Source organism: Eublepharis macularius, chromosome 1, assembly GCF_028583425.1.
Source record: "Eublepharis macularius isolate TG4126 chromosome 1, MPM_Emac_v1.0, whole genome shotgun sequence".
NCBI lineage: Eukaryota > Metazoa > Chordata > Lepidosauria > Squamata > Eublepharidae > Eublepharis > Eublepharis macularius.
This window is the reverse complement of record NC_072790.1, coordinates 63229253-63244412: the sequence shown is the minus strand read 5'-3', so window position 1 is coordinate 63244412 and position 15160 is coordinate 63229253.

Here is a 15160-nt window from a genome sequence, read left to right as displayed (position 1 = left end):
CCTGACGTTTCGCCAGCAGCTGTGGCTGGCATCTTCAGAGGTGTAGCACCAAAAGACAGAAGATGCCAGCCACAGCTGCTGGCGAAACGTCAGGAACTACAATGCCAAGACCACGGCAATACAGCCCGGAAAACCCCCAACAACCATCGTTCTCCGGCCGTGAAAGCCTTCGACAATACAGCCAATGAAGATGTTTTTAAAAACAGGGTTATACTCTGCTTGTGCTATTGCTGCTACATTTTGGACTACGTGAAGTTCCTGTATCCTCTTTAAGTGTAGACGCCCATAGATAGCATTGTAGTAATCTAGCTGGGAGGTAATCAGAGCATGGATCACCATGGGGAATACCCAGGGCTTTTTTTCAGCAGGAACGCGAGGGAACGGAGTTCCAGAACCTCTTGAAAATGGTCACATGGCCGGTGGCCCCGCCCCCTGATCTCCAGACAGAGGGGAGTTCAGATTGCCCTCCATGCCGTTCTTGTGGCGCGGAGGGCAATCTAAACTCCCCTTTGTCGGGAGATCAGGGGGCGGGGCCACCAGCCATGTGATCATTTTCTCCGAGGGCAACCCACTGAGTTCCACCACCTCTTTCCCCAGAAAAAACACCCTGGGAATACCTATTTTATACCTAGTGTATGCCTGAAGTAGCTTATCTGAAATCAGATGAAAATGAGAAAGATTACTGACTCAAAAACAGGAGGTGTGACTCGCTTCTTAAAATACCTTAGAATAAACAACCTGTAAACAAAGATTGTTTATGGTTCTAAATATGCAGAACAGATTTATTGAAACTATTTCAGACATACATACAATCATATAGAGAGTGTAGATGCTTGAGTAAATTTAACACATGAACAAAAAACAAGAACAACAAAAAGTAATATAAAAATCTAAGAATATAAAAATACCATCAGAACAACAGGAGTCAGAGGAGTCATGATGACATACTCAAGTGGTGGACTTTAAAATACAGAATAAATTATGACTTGCAGTTTCTTGTATAGACATTGTTGCTTTTCACAGAGCAGTGACAGAGATAAGTATTATTTCCTGCTAATGTTTGCAGATCAAGCTGTTGTTAAGAGAGACCAGTCAAAATCTGTTCCATCTGAATGCAGAAGTTCGTAGGAGTTTGTGGTTCAAGTCCAACCAAACTGTGATCCAGGCATCATCTGAGAAATTTACGGGGGCTTCCTAAGCAGAGTTACACCTTTTTAATCTTATTTACTTCAGACTGCACTCTCAGTAAGGTGTGGTGAATAGGATGTCCCAGGACACCCTAATTCTGTGACATCTGTTGATAGTTCACATTATACTTGTGAAATAGACAATTTTTGGCATCTCATCTGGGTAAACTGAGAAAGCTCTTTCAAAGGTCACATAAGTACAAACCAACTGGTTATGTGAACTACAGCGACTGTGTACACCCCCCCCCCCCAAAAGGCATCCTGGTGACATAATGAGTCCCAAGAAAAGCTAGAGTAGCCAGTGCTGTTAAAAGCATTATATTGAATGTACGCAGAGTATGCATATAAGTTTATAAATAATAGTATTGAACCCCCATCTCTTTTCTCTTTCTTTCTGTGCATGGAACAGTTGTTGTGCAATGCCAAATTATGACTTGCAAAACACATCAGGTAGCAGTTCTTTGATTTAATTATTATGGTTTAATTGGATTTGTGGACAAAAGCCAGAAGCCTACCTTGTGCGTGGCATTCTAGGCTTCATTAAATTACTGGCAATTTAAAGATGCCATTTCTGCACTTGGGTGGTTGAGCAAAGCAGGAATGCACTCAGGCTTAACACACACAGGGATGGGGGATTTCTCTTCCGAGAATCAGGCCCACCACCTCCACAATTCCTGTGAGTTTAATGAGGAGGGACGTCGATGAATGACTAATATGCAAGTTCAGAGAAGGCTGGCTTTTGGGGGGGGGGGGGTCAATGCACAAGGAAGTCCTTTTTAGGGCACTGCTAGCCCAGCAGGCAGGCAAGGAAGCTGTCACTGGCTCATCAAGCAGGCCAGGTGGGTAAGGCATGGCAAGCCAACTGCCCCAAACCTGTACAATCCTGCTTGCCTCTTCCCCCTTCACTCTGTCTGGGAGGGGGCAGGCCATGCGCAGGGTGGTGATACAAAGCCCTTTATAGGGCCATTATTGCCTCTCAGTCCATCACTGGTTGGGCGCAGGCCTGGCTGCTGCCACTTGCCTTGACTCCAGAGAGGCAGGCAGATGTGGCACTGTGCCAGCCTGGTGGTCTGAGATCTACTGTTCACTTATGCTTCTTTTTATTCTGTTAATTCTAAATTAATGTAATACATTCTAAAAATGCCTTAATTCTGATTACTTTTTTTTTAAATCTAGCTAAGCTCCTCGCCCCCCAAAATACTATTTTGCTGTTCTTTTTAATGGCAAAATACCCTGGCACTGAGCAATCTATCCATCCATCCATCAATCCTTGCAAATATTTTTCCCATTTGAGAAGAAGGACAGATTATAAAACTTAATACACTTTAGCAGTTAGACAAAAGGAAGTTTGGAACATTCTATGGAAAAATTTAAAAGCTAATTATCACAGCATCACAGAGAAATCGGGTTCCCATTCCTCTGGTGGGGGCGAGGGATCCCCTACTCCCAGCCTTCTCCCCCCTCCCAGCTCACCTGGCCAGCAAGGGAAAGGCATAGAATGAGTTAACCCCCCCCCCCAAGAGCATACTCTTGCACACTCCAGATTGCTTCTCAGCCCCACCCACCTCACAGGGTGATTGTCGTGACCACCGCTGGCGCCAGAGTTTCTGGTGCCTGTGGCCAACTCCCCCGTGCACGTGCACACAGTGCGCGCGTGCCCCAGACTGCGTGATGATGTCACCACGTGATGACATCATCACGCAGCAAAGCCAGGCCCATTGGCCAGAGGGGTGCCTGGGGTGGCGTGCGGAGGCTGCCCACACTCTGCACACTGCCCCAGCCGCCTGCTGTACCTGGCCCACGGCTGCTGCGCCCGGCTAGGTGCATGTGGCGGTGGCAACGTGGGGCTGGCCAGCTGCAGCAGCTGCGGGCCAGCCACACCAGCTCTGTGACACGCACCTCCGCCCTGGCACCCACTCTGGCGCCCCCTCCGGCCCCGCAGCACCCACGGCACCTGCCTCACTGCCTCAATGGTGGCACCAGCCCTGGTCGTGACAATAATAATAACACACTTTGCAAACCACTCTGAGCAGGCATTAAGTTGTTCTGAACGGCGGTATATAAATTGAATGTTATTATGTTATTATTCTGGAAAAACAGGACTCGATGTCATTTCAGAAAAGAATCTAATGTCTAGGAACATTAAATTCTGCAACTGATAACACTGCAAATTTAGAAAATATTAATATATGCATATTAACTTGCCCAATTTATTCTACTTTGTTATTAGGCTTCTGTTTATGCAGTAAAATATTTCCTGGTGCATTGAAATTCTGACCTCTGGAAACCAAACTGCATCTCCTATTGCCTAGACATCTTAAAGCATGGTAAATTGCAAAATGAAAACTATTATTTTCAGAATGCAGAACTGTGCAGCTAGGGTTGTAAACTGCTTAGATGGAGGGAAAGTCCTGTTACTTGGAAGTGGGCAGCTTTTAATGGTACAGAGATCAATGACATCACCCGGTAAATAGCATCCCACTAGGCCTCTAGTATAAAAACCAGTACTTTTCTTTCTTCAGGCAATTGGCAACCTTTTTCATTCATTCATACATACATATCCTGCCTTTCTGCCCAATCAGGCCACCACTGTGGCGACGTGTAGTCAGTTTCAGATTATATAGCTCTTCTTTGTTTGCACAGACTTCTGGTTGTGTTGTTAACTTCAGCTGCAAGTTTCTAGCATGGTTTTGGTATGAAACATTGCAGATCAGCGTAGTCTGTGCCATTTAAGCAACAAGTAAAAATAAATGGCTGGAAGAACACGCATGGCAGATAGATTGGATAGTACTATCACTTTACGTTTTGTGTTAATGCCACACTAAACTTTATACATGTTTAAGGACAAACTTGTCTTTCACAGACTTCAACTATTACTTCAAATGTGAATGCCCTGCAGGCATACCATACATTTGCACAGGCAGGGCTTTTTTTCAGCTGGAACGTGGTGGAACGGAGTTCCGGAACCTCTTGAAAATGGTCACATGGCTGGTGGCCCCGCCCCCTGATCTCCAGACAGAGGGGAGTTTAGATTGCCCGCAGCACGGAGGGCAATCTAAACTCTCCTCTGTCTGGAGATCAGGGGGCGGGGCCACCGGCCATGTGACCATGTTCTCCAAGGGCAACCCACTGAGTTCTACCACCTCTTTTCCCAGAAAAGAAGCCCTGTGCACAGGAGACAAGTTTCACTGGATGACTAGACCAATCTTAAATTGCATCTGCTAAACATATATATGTGTCCCTATTATTCTGAAATATATATGAAAATGACCTTTAGGTCCCTTGATTTAATTGAAACTGAAATCCAAGTGCTTGCTTTGGCTAGATCATTATCCTATATAACTAACAATGTCCCTGTGGTTTAAAATTGTATTCTCCAATCCAATCAGATGCTTTGTACTTACTTATAAAATCAATCAGAACAGTAGCTCATCTTGCAAACCTGTACCAGTTGCTAGTTTTGTGTCTCCGTCCTTCTCCCTTAACTAATTATTAGCCAATTGCAAGCAATATTGGAGAAGGCCTCTGAAAGCATCTTTGGTGAGCCAAAGCAACATCTTAAACCAAAGTGGCAGCGATCATGAGACAATTGCTGACCTAATCAGCACAAACAGTATTAATTTATATAGAAGAAACAAATAAAAACAGAAGTTTTGCAGTAGCATTTTATAGTAGATGATACCAGCAAGTTATATTTAGGTTATATTTATATGCTGTCTAGTCACAACCATCTTATGGCAACCCCAGCAAGGGGCTTTCAAGACACATGAGAAGCAGAGGTGATTTGCCACTGCTTTCCTCTGCAGAGTCTTTTGGTGGTCCCCCACCCAAGAACTGTCCCTACATAATTTCTGATATCAGACTATACCATGCCACCCTGCCTCCAAATATTAGGTTAACTATCCATTAGGTTAACTATCCATTAAAGGTGGGCACCCTTCAGGAAAACGGACCTAAATTTGACACGGACTGGCCCGGTTTGTTATTCGCAAACACACAGTTCATGGGACCACGTTTTTCACAAATTGGTCCGTTTGGGCCAGTCTGTCAGTCCGTGGTCCATTAGTCCAGACATCCTGGTACCAATCTATCAATTCCCTAGGCAACTGAGGGGACGTTCGCAGACCTTCTGCAGCCCTTGGAACACACCAATCCTAGCCCTCAAAACCTTGATAGGCAGCTCTGGCTGCCAACCAGAGAGCTCCCATTTTTCTCTATGTGAGCAAGAAGCAAGAATTAATTCCATAGGCAATGGAGGGGATGGACGTTCTGCAGCCCTTGGAACATACCAATCCGAGCTCTTAAAAACTTGATAGTAACTTGAACCCCTTGAAAGTGGGAAGCATAATGTCCTTCAAGATTTCTGCCTTCCCAACCATCACTGATTCCATCTTGTCTGGGATCAGTTTCAATTTGTTTCTTTTTAGCCATTTGACCACAGCTGTCAGGCAGCAACTCAGGACTTCTACTGCATAAACAGGGGATTTGGATAGCAAGATATAGAGCTGGGCATCATCAGCATATTGATGACATCCAATTCCAAAGCTATGAATGATTTCTCCTAAAGGTTTTATACAGAGGTTGAATAACAAATGGGATAAGATTGTGCCTTGTGGAACCCCTTAAGATGATCCCCACAGTGAAGCAGCACTCTCCCATCAGCAACTGTTGTGATTGAAGACCCTTAGAGCATCAATTGGTTTCATTTGGTGTCTGGGTTTTCTTAAGAGGGCATGCACACTGCTAGATAACAATAATAACACCAACAACAACAGTATTCAATTTATATACCACCCTTCAGGACAACTTAATGACCACTCAGAGTGGTTTACAAAGTGTGTTATTATTATCTTCACAACAATCACCCTGTGAGGTGGGTGGGTCTGAGAGAGCTCCGAGAAGCTGTGACTGACCCAAGGTCTTAAATAGTGTTTCTTTGGTGAGAACAGCTACAATTTAGGTTTTTGTGTTGGTTTGAGGAGGGATCTAGATGAAGGTAGTGGTGCTTAAAAACAGCAAGCCAATGAATAAATTGTTCTGTAGTTTCAAAAAAGTTGCTATGAAAGTGATTCTATAGAAGATTTAGCAAGCAATTCTAAGCAGGTCTACTTGTAATCCTACTCAGGATTATTCAATGGGGCTTAGTCCCAGGCTGGTCCTGTCAGAGGTCCGCTTTCAGTTTTTGAGGCCTTTGGTCATAATTTTTAAAAAGTAAAATGACAGTACATGAAGCTCATAAAAGAATTTGTGAAACTTTTCAAATACCAAAAAAATTATCAAATGTCTAAATTTGAGCCCACTCGCACCTGGATAGCCCGGGCAAGCCCCATCTCATCAGATTTGAGAATATAAGCAGGGTTGGTCTTGATTAGCAATTGGATGGTAGACTTCCACTAAAGACCAAGGTTGCAAAGGCAGGCGATGGCAAACCACCTCTGTTAGTCTCTTGCCTTGAAAACCCCAGCAGGGGTCGCCATAAGTCAGCTATGACTCAACAGCACTCTCCACCACCACATTTGAGCCCACTTTTGAGTTTAAGATATGGGCCCAACAGCCTCACCCCCCACTCCACTGCCGCTATTGGCTCTGCCCCACGGAAAGGGCTCTTAGGATTGCACCATAGGGCATGAAATACCAGAACTTCAATGTACTTGAAGTTAACTTTCAATGACTTTTAAAAACAAAAGCAACAATTTAAGCATTTATCTAAAACCTCTAACATTAATTAGGTGGTTCTTCTGATAAGCATGGCTTTCAGTGAGCCATCACACTGGACTTTGTAAGAGTACACAATGATTCTTTTTGTTGTTGTTGTTCTATAGTTTTAAGTGGAATTCCGTGTATGCTTTTGTGAACTAATTGCTCTTCTGACTGGGAAGATTCTTCTTTTGACCTGGGTCACTGTAAATGTTTGAGCTTAATTCCTATACTGAATACATTCTTCAGTCCTCATTCACAAAAGAAATGGCTTGGGTCAAAAGTGGAAAGCTACCAGAAGAAATTTGCTCTGTATATGGAAGTCCCATGTACATAACAGCATTGTATAGCTGGTTGTATGTATTGGGCTGCAACCCCAAATAGCACTTTCCTTCGAGCAAGCGTCATTGAATAAATTGGTACTTTTAAGCCGACCTGTTTTAGGCTTGCTCCCTTAGAGACTTGGAAAATATGCTTATTCATCACATAGTCTGGGGCAGGTCACCTATAGATTCTTTGCTGCTATCAGTATCAGCACAAATAACCTCCCCCCCCCCCCACCAGAACTACGGGTTTTACAGAAGAGGGAATTTCAGCACAGACCACTTCTTTACAATGGCATTCCAGCCTACCCCTACTGAAAGACATTCCTATTGACAACTTTTCTCGGCATACATTACCTGTCATTATAGGTGTATATTTAATTTTTTTTAAAAAATAATAATAATAACAACAACATTTGATTTATATACCGCCCTTCAGGACAACTTAATGCCCACTCAGAGTGGTTTACAAAGTATGCTATTATTATCCTCACAACAAAACACCCTGTGCGGTGGGTGGGGCTGAGAGAGCCCCAGAGAGCTGTGACTAGCCCAAGGTCACCCAGCTGGCTTCAAGTGGAGGAGTGGGGAATCAAACCCGGCTGTCCAGATTAGAGTCCCGTGCTCTTAACCGCTACACCAAACTGGCTCTAAAAAAAAAAAACATTTTAGTTTCAGATCTGGGATTTCTGAAGGAACTACATACTGTTATTTGTTTTTTCTGGATGAGGCACTGCTGGCTTGGATCTAATTCATTTTATTTTTTTATTATCACGACTTTTGGGCCTGTTCTTTGCAATGAGGGCTTCCAGGTGAGCATCAGTGGGTGGACACCATGGAGGGAACTGGCTGGCAAAGGGATAGCTGGGCAGTAGTGGCATTAAAAACAATCCCTGCTTTATATTCACTTTTTTTCCTATAGTGCCAATAAATTACTACCTTTGCATCCTGCTGTTGCCTGTTGGTGCTATGTTTCCTTGTGCTTTGCGGTTTTGTTTCCAAGATGAGGAGGTGTTCTTGCATTAATCGCCGCGATATAAGAACCAAAATGAAACGAAACACAAACTTTCGGGAGGGAGCATGTTCTTACAATTTGGCTTCCTGGATTTGGTCCACTGTTCCAGAAGCTGCTTTAACAAAATGAAACAGCTATTTCTGGTTAATTTGTTTCATTTTGCACACTCCTCCCTGTCATCCATTTGCTAAGGCACCATATCATTCTCTTGTCATAATGTTGGTGAGGTTATTACCAGTACACCTCTTTCTCTATAATGTGGCAATGGAACTTCTTCCAGCCGTGCTTAACTATGGTGAGGTTTGATTTCTCCATAATGACCCCTGTCTTCTGGATCAGTATGCCAGGGGAAGTCAGAAAAACTATGACCTTCATGAGAGCTGGCTTTTTAGCCAGCTCTTTAACGAGGGTGATAGACTATGAAGGGTTTTTGTAAAAATGATATTTGCTGTAATTTTTTTTGATCTTATGATATTTTATTGGTTTTATACTGTATGATATGCAAGTAACCTTGAGCCCTGCACAACGGAAAAGTGAGAAATATAAATGTCTTAATAAACATTAATACATTCAGTATAACTCTCACTGATTCTCATTGACCCTTCCTCCTGTTTATATGTTTGGGTTTATGTGCTTTGTTTTAATGGTTTTTATATATTTATATTTGTTTTTGTTTGTTCTATTTCTGTATTCCTGTACAGGTCGGATATTGCATCTAGAGGGTAAGGCCCCCCCAAAAGCCCAATAGGGAAGCCAGCTCACGCAATTTGTTTTGCAAATTCCACTTTTTCAAGGGCAAGATGAATATCCACACAAATAAGATTGCTATCCAATCATTTTTATTGTCAGGGGATACTGAGATTTGTTGTTCCTCCAGTTCAGGGACGTCCTGGTTTGGTTGCTGGTGAAACAATTCCTCCAGCAATATTATTAACTTTTCAAAATATACTCTAAGTTCAGCAGAAGAATTTATTCTTTCAAGTGTTCTTTAAGATTATCCTTTTGCCCCACCAAATCCACGCAAATGATACAGGTCTGTGGTGACTTGGAGGCCTTTCTCGCCATTTGCATTTGAAGGAGTGCTTTCATATAGCCCCAGAACAGAACAGACAGCATCTTTGCAACACAACAATTCACAATCTACTGCTGAACAGCTGTCATCTCTCCAATCCACCCAACATTTCCAAAAAAAGGACTTTATGTAGATTCCACCTGATGGCCGCAATGCGACTCTAGATCTCTACATAGAATGTTTTCATCACCAAGCCCAAACTGACATGAATAGGAAAAATAATTTCTCACAATACAACCTCACCCAGGCTGAAAGAAATGCAATAAACAGCTTGCTCCGCTCCCACCCGCTAATACCCCTCTTGTACTTGAGACTCATTGATGACATTCTGATCATCTGGACACAGGAGAAAGAACCACTGGAGGAATTTCCCCAGGTCTTCAGCTGCTTTCACACTACCATCAACCTAATCATGAATCAATCCACACAGGAAGTACATTTTCTAGATACCACTGTATAAATATATAATGGAAACTTAAGAACCACCTTATACTGAAAATTAACTGATCACCAGACATATCTACATGCCTCCAATCATCATCTGAAACACACCAGACAATCGCCTACAGCCAAGCTCTCTGCTGCAGCCGCATCTGCTCCAGTCTTTCTGACAGACATTCTCACCTGTTTGATCTACAACAGAGATTTCTGGAATTACAGTACCCACCAGATGTAGAAAGGAAATAGATCACCAGAATGATACCAAGGGATGACTTGCTACAAGATAAGCCCAAAAGGAACTACAACAGAACTCCACTGGTACTCACATATAGTTCCTAGCTCCAACCAATTCATTAACGACCTTCTATGCCGCTCTCTCACAGGCACTGGGAGGCAAACTTTTCTTGCCCACGGACAGTCCCCCAACCTTAAACAATTCCACACTTGCAACAATGCTCTCATCAACGTGAACACAAACTGTGGGACCAGGATGAGGAATAAACCAAGATGCCAACTCTGCCCCTATATTCACGCCAACAACACAATCACTCACCTAATGGCACCAGCTATACCATCTCAGAGTCTCTCTACACAAGACTTCTGACACGTGAAGAACACGTGTCAGAAGTCTTGTGTAGAGAGACTCTGAGATGGTATAGCTGGTGCCATTAGGTTTCACATGTCAAGAGATGCAATGTCAGCTGGGAAGTGTAGTTTTAAATAACAGAGCCAGCGGAGATCACTCCGGAGGGGACGGATTCTCTCACAGACCTCTGCCGCGCTAGACTGTCTCCACTTCTGGAGCCTTTGCACTGTCGAGGCTTGGTTCATTCAAAGTTTTAAGCAGCGAGAGCCTCAATTGGATCTGTAGTGAAGCCGGTCTGGGCCTAGTCATAGCTGAGGTGGAAGTCTACCTAGGAATGCTACTGCCTAGATTGCCCTCCCCAAGTTCTACCCTCAAATCTCCAAGAATTTCCCAACCTAGAACTGGCAACATTATATGGAACTGTTCTGGAAATTTCTCCTCTGTATACTACGGCCCCAAGAGTGACCTTTGGCCTTGCAGGGATGTTGCTGCACTTGGCATCTTGCTAGAAATCATTGCTCTGAGACTTCTAAAAGCAACCCCTCCTAAATGCTGGTTTTAGGGAGAGAATTCTACCTTTTCACAGTACAGAACTTGAAAAGGCCAGGACAGTAATATATCTATATAAATCTATAAAAGATTGACTGACTTCAGTTGAACATTTAGGCAATTTACAGTTTACAATTTACAATCATTTAAATTATCCATGTTCTTACATCTTTCAGAGGCACCTTACTTTGAATGAACAGCCTTAGGAAAGGTAGCCTTTTGTGAATTGTGGATCTTTGGAAATGGTGCCATCTAGTGGCAAAAAGTAAGAACTGTAGAGATTTTATGAAAAAAGGATTTACTTATTTACATTTTTACGCCAACCCAACTCCAAGGAACTTAAGAGTAGTATACATAGGTCTGCCCCCCCCCCCCCCGATTGTATCCTCACATCTGTGTCTTGCCTTCTTCCAAGAAGCTTAGGACATTGGACATAACTCCTGATACATTCCATATGCACATGGTGCCAATTTTATTCTCACCATCAGTCTGTGAGAGAGGTTAGGCAGTGAGGTCATTCAGCGAGTATGATGTCAGAGTGGGGACCAGGTCAGGTGGTCCCTCATGCTTGTCTGACTCCCTTAACTACCACGCCATATTAACTCTCTAAACTGAGCCAGCCCTGACTGCTCCCTCCGTGAGTCCATGCGCCAAGATCCTGAGTTGTAATGAGAAAGTAAAATTGCATATGATAATTGACCAAACAGAAAGTCTGTTCTGTATGGAACACTGGGAAATTTTTTTAAACTCCATTTGAAATTGCTATAAAACATTAAGCTAAGGAAGATACATGCACTCCTTTGAAAAACCTACTTTCAAAAAATCTTTGGCAGAATCCCTCAGTCCTCCTTCATCTCATTACTGAAAATAAGCCTAAGCAATTGGACCAAACATTTATTTGCTCTAGGATTACTTTTCACTGCGTCCAATTTTAGATCGTAAGTTCCTTTTTCTGATTACTCTGCAACAGAAAGCTAGTATTGCGGATGGGCATTGTGGGCAGCTGCCGAGGCCTCATGCCTTGGAAGAGCCCAGTGCTATGTGGAGCAGCCTGTGTTCTCTGGGTTGTGGTAGCAGCGTCAACAAGCAACTGTCAGGCAGTGTCCACGTGGGTGGTAATAAAGAGGGGGGGTGGACGGGTTGCACCCTGCCTCCACCCCATGATTCTAGAGTTCATCCAGTTTTGTCCAAGGCCACAGAATTGCTAAGACCACCTCTGGGCCCACCCAAGAGAGCCACAATAGCTGACAGAGGCAGCAGCTGCCAATCAGAAGGAGGCAGGTGTATCAGCCACTGCTTGTTTGCCTGGCAGCTGCTTCTGTAAACTGTGTGCTGAAACTCCGCAAGATCTGGTACTGCCGCAGAATACTTTGCATATCAATGGCTAGACACATTGACACATTCCCAGCTTGTTCAACATTCTAGGAGACCTAACTTGGCTTTACGACTAATCTCAGTGAGACGAGGAAACACTCCCCTGCATATCAGTACTGTGGTTGTATCACACAAATTGTGCACGAATTTGAATTAGGAAAACAAAATCAGGACTGCTGCGTCAAACACTCTTTGCTTATAGAAACAAAATTTCCTCTGCAATGCTAAAAATAGCAGGCATAGCACTAAAAAGTTCATTGTTGCATCTTTCTTCCCAGTCAGGTGTAGCACTGACATGCAGGTACCGGGACAGATACAACAAAGTTGCATGTTGCTGCAGCAGTTACCCCAAATGCAATATTATACTGAACACAACCTTTGACTGCCTCAGCATGGCGGTTGATGGCAGACATAATCTTGAAAGCAGATCTATAGAAGCCAAGAGCAGAACAATACAGAAAAGGGCTAGAGAAGAATTTGTTAAAAGAAGGTGACAACTGTAGAAGACAGGCATGAAACTCACTTGGTGATACAGGTTCAGTAAAAATGCCTGTGTCCTTCCCATCACTGGATATTGGTGCACATAATCATTATTCACTGCCAGTTTCTCTTGTTCATGCAGAAAAAAACCTACTTGCCAAGGACTGCTGCAGTGCACCAATGGTGTCAAATTCAGCTGTGTGGAAGCAGCCCATCTCTCATGCTGATCATAGTGCACTGGGATCACCAGAGCAAAAACGGTTCCGGTTCTACCACACTGAACTTCTGGTATTGTAATTACTTTGCCTCAGAACAACAGGAATGGACATGAGCTGGTAGAACAAACACTGTGGAAATATGAGCAATGTGATCTAAAGCAATAGGATCGGTATGGTTTTCAGGAACAAGATTTTGAAAAGATTACCCGCCTCTCACATACAGCATCTTTTTTTTTAAGAAATAGAGTTCTTTCCTTCAGCTATTGCTCCAAATAAAAGGGATAGAGCTTTACCAAACCTGAGTATTTCCTTCTTATAACTGCAAGAGACATCTTTTCTTCTGGAACCCTCCGCAGAGCTTGTCATTGTTATGTTTTGCTGTTCTAGAAATTGAGGCTTAAAATATGAATAGGTTATTAACTACCCACTGCAGAAGCGCTACAGTGTGCCTGTACTGACACTCTAAATTTATACTTTCTTTTTAAAAAAATAGCTGACAAATGATGAGAATTGTCAGATGGTTTAACAATCTGCTAGTTTCCCAGGGCTTACAGAGCCCCAAACAGTGTGTGTTGCAGATCCCACTCTCCCTGTCTTCACAGGTACAGGCCATAGCTATTTAGACACAGGGACTGGACAGTGTCAGAACTCCTTCACAGTATAGTCCACCAGGTATGTATGCAGGGCCACTTTATTCTAATGTAATGGGTTCAGGAAGTACGAGTCAATCATCAACTATGCAAATAAACTATGAGAACCAGTGTGGTATAACGGCTAGAGTGTCAGATTAAGATCTGGGAGACCCAGGTTCAAATCCCCACTCTGCTATGGAAGCTTACTGGGTGACCTTAGGCCAGTCAACATAGTCTCATCCTAACCTAAAATGGAGAAGAGAACAATGATGTAATCCATTTTGGATCCTCATTGGGGAGAAAGGCAGGGTATAAATGCAATAAATAAAATACCAGTGCATGGAAAGGGACAGCAGGGTGAAGAACAACTGATTACCAGACATCTGGGCTATCAGCTGAGGAGGCAGTTGGAGGGGGCGTTGGAGTAAAGGAGGATGTGAGGGGACAAGATCACTGCTAAAGAAGATAAGTAGCTCCATGTCAGAGACTGAGGTGGAAAAAGGCACGTATCTGATGGAGGAAGCTCTGGAAAGTTTATCAAGGAGTAAGTTGTTAGACTCCATGTCACTGGAGTCCTGCTTTATTGTACATGTATGGAGGTTGCTGAAGATTCAGGCCCAGTATAACCAGACAAGCAGAAATAGGCTGAAGCCCTGAGGGGCAAGTTCAACTGCAAACAGCAGAGCAGATGACATTATAAGCCGTGGTCAGTCACGAAGGGACTTGTGGTGGCTCCAGGCTGGAGCTATTCTCCCCAAACAGGCGCTGCTTCCAGAATAAGAATAGAGGATCCACATGTTGATAGATATTTAACTCTTGACAGGGCTCAGTTCGAGGGGGAACGCACAGCAACGCAGTTCCGGCAGTTCCCCAAAGAGGTCACATGTCAGATGGCCCCGCCCACCTGACTCTCGGCCATTTTGGGCCCGTTTCAGCCTGGATTAGGGCCCAAACGGCCCAGATCGGGCCTCTGATGGGTGGTGGATCACTCTCCTGCTCATCAGCAGCCCAATCCTCCTGACCATTTTGGGCCCCTTTTCGGCCATTTTCAGCCCCTTTTTGCCATTTTGGGCCCAATTTCGGTCATGAATGGCCAGGATTGGGTCCAAAACAGCCATAGTAGGTGGTCAGGGGGTGTGGCACATCCAAATCAGTTATGCTAATGACACTTCCGGTGATGGCAGGAGGCGTGGCATAGGCGAATGAGTTATGCTAATGAGTTCTCCAGCTCTTTTTCTACGAAATGACCCCTGACTCTTGAAATCATTCACCTTCTTATCTTTCCCATCTCCATGGGGTGGGATGGGTGTTTTGTTAGAGTCATTAATCTGCTCCCTGGTTTTTGTTCATGGAGCTAAGTTTTCATCGCTTGTTTTCCCTTTGAGCTGATTCATGCTCACACACCACAACAACGTATCACTGCCGCATTGATTAACTGTCTGAGGTTTACCTCACCTAATGCTGCTCCCCCTCCCCCCCACCAATTATCTGACAGGAATATCACGTAATAATAGAAATGGCAGCTATTCAGACTTGTGGAACAGCAAGAACACTAAAAAAGTGATTGTAGCGTGCAGTTCAGAAGT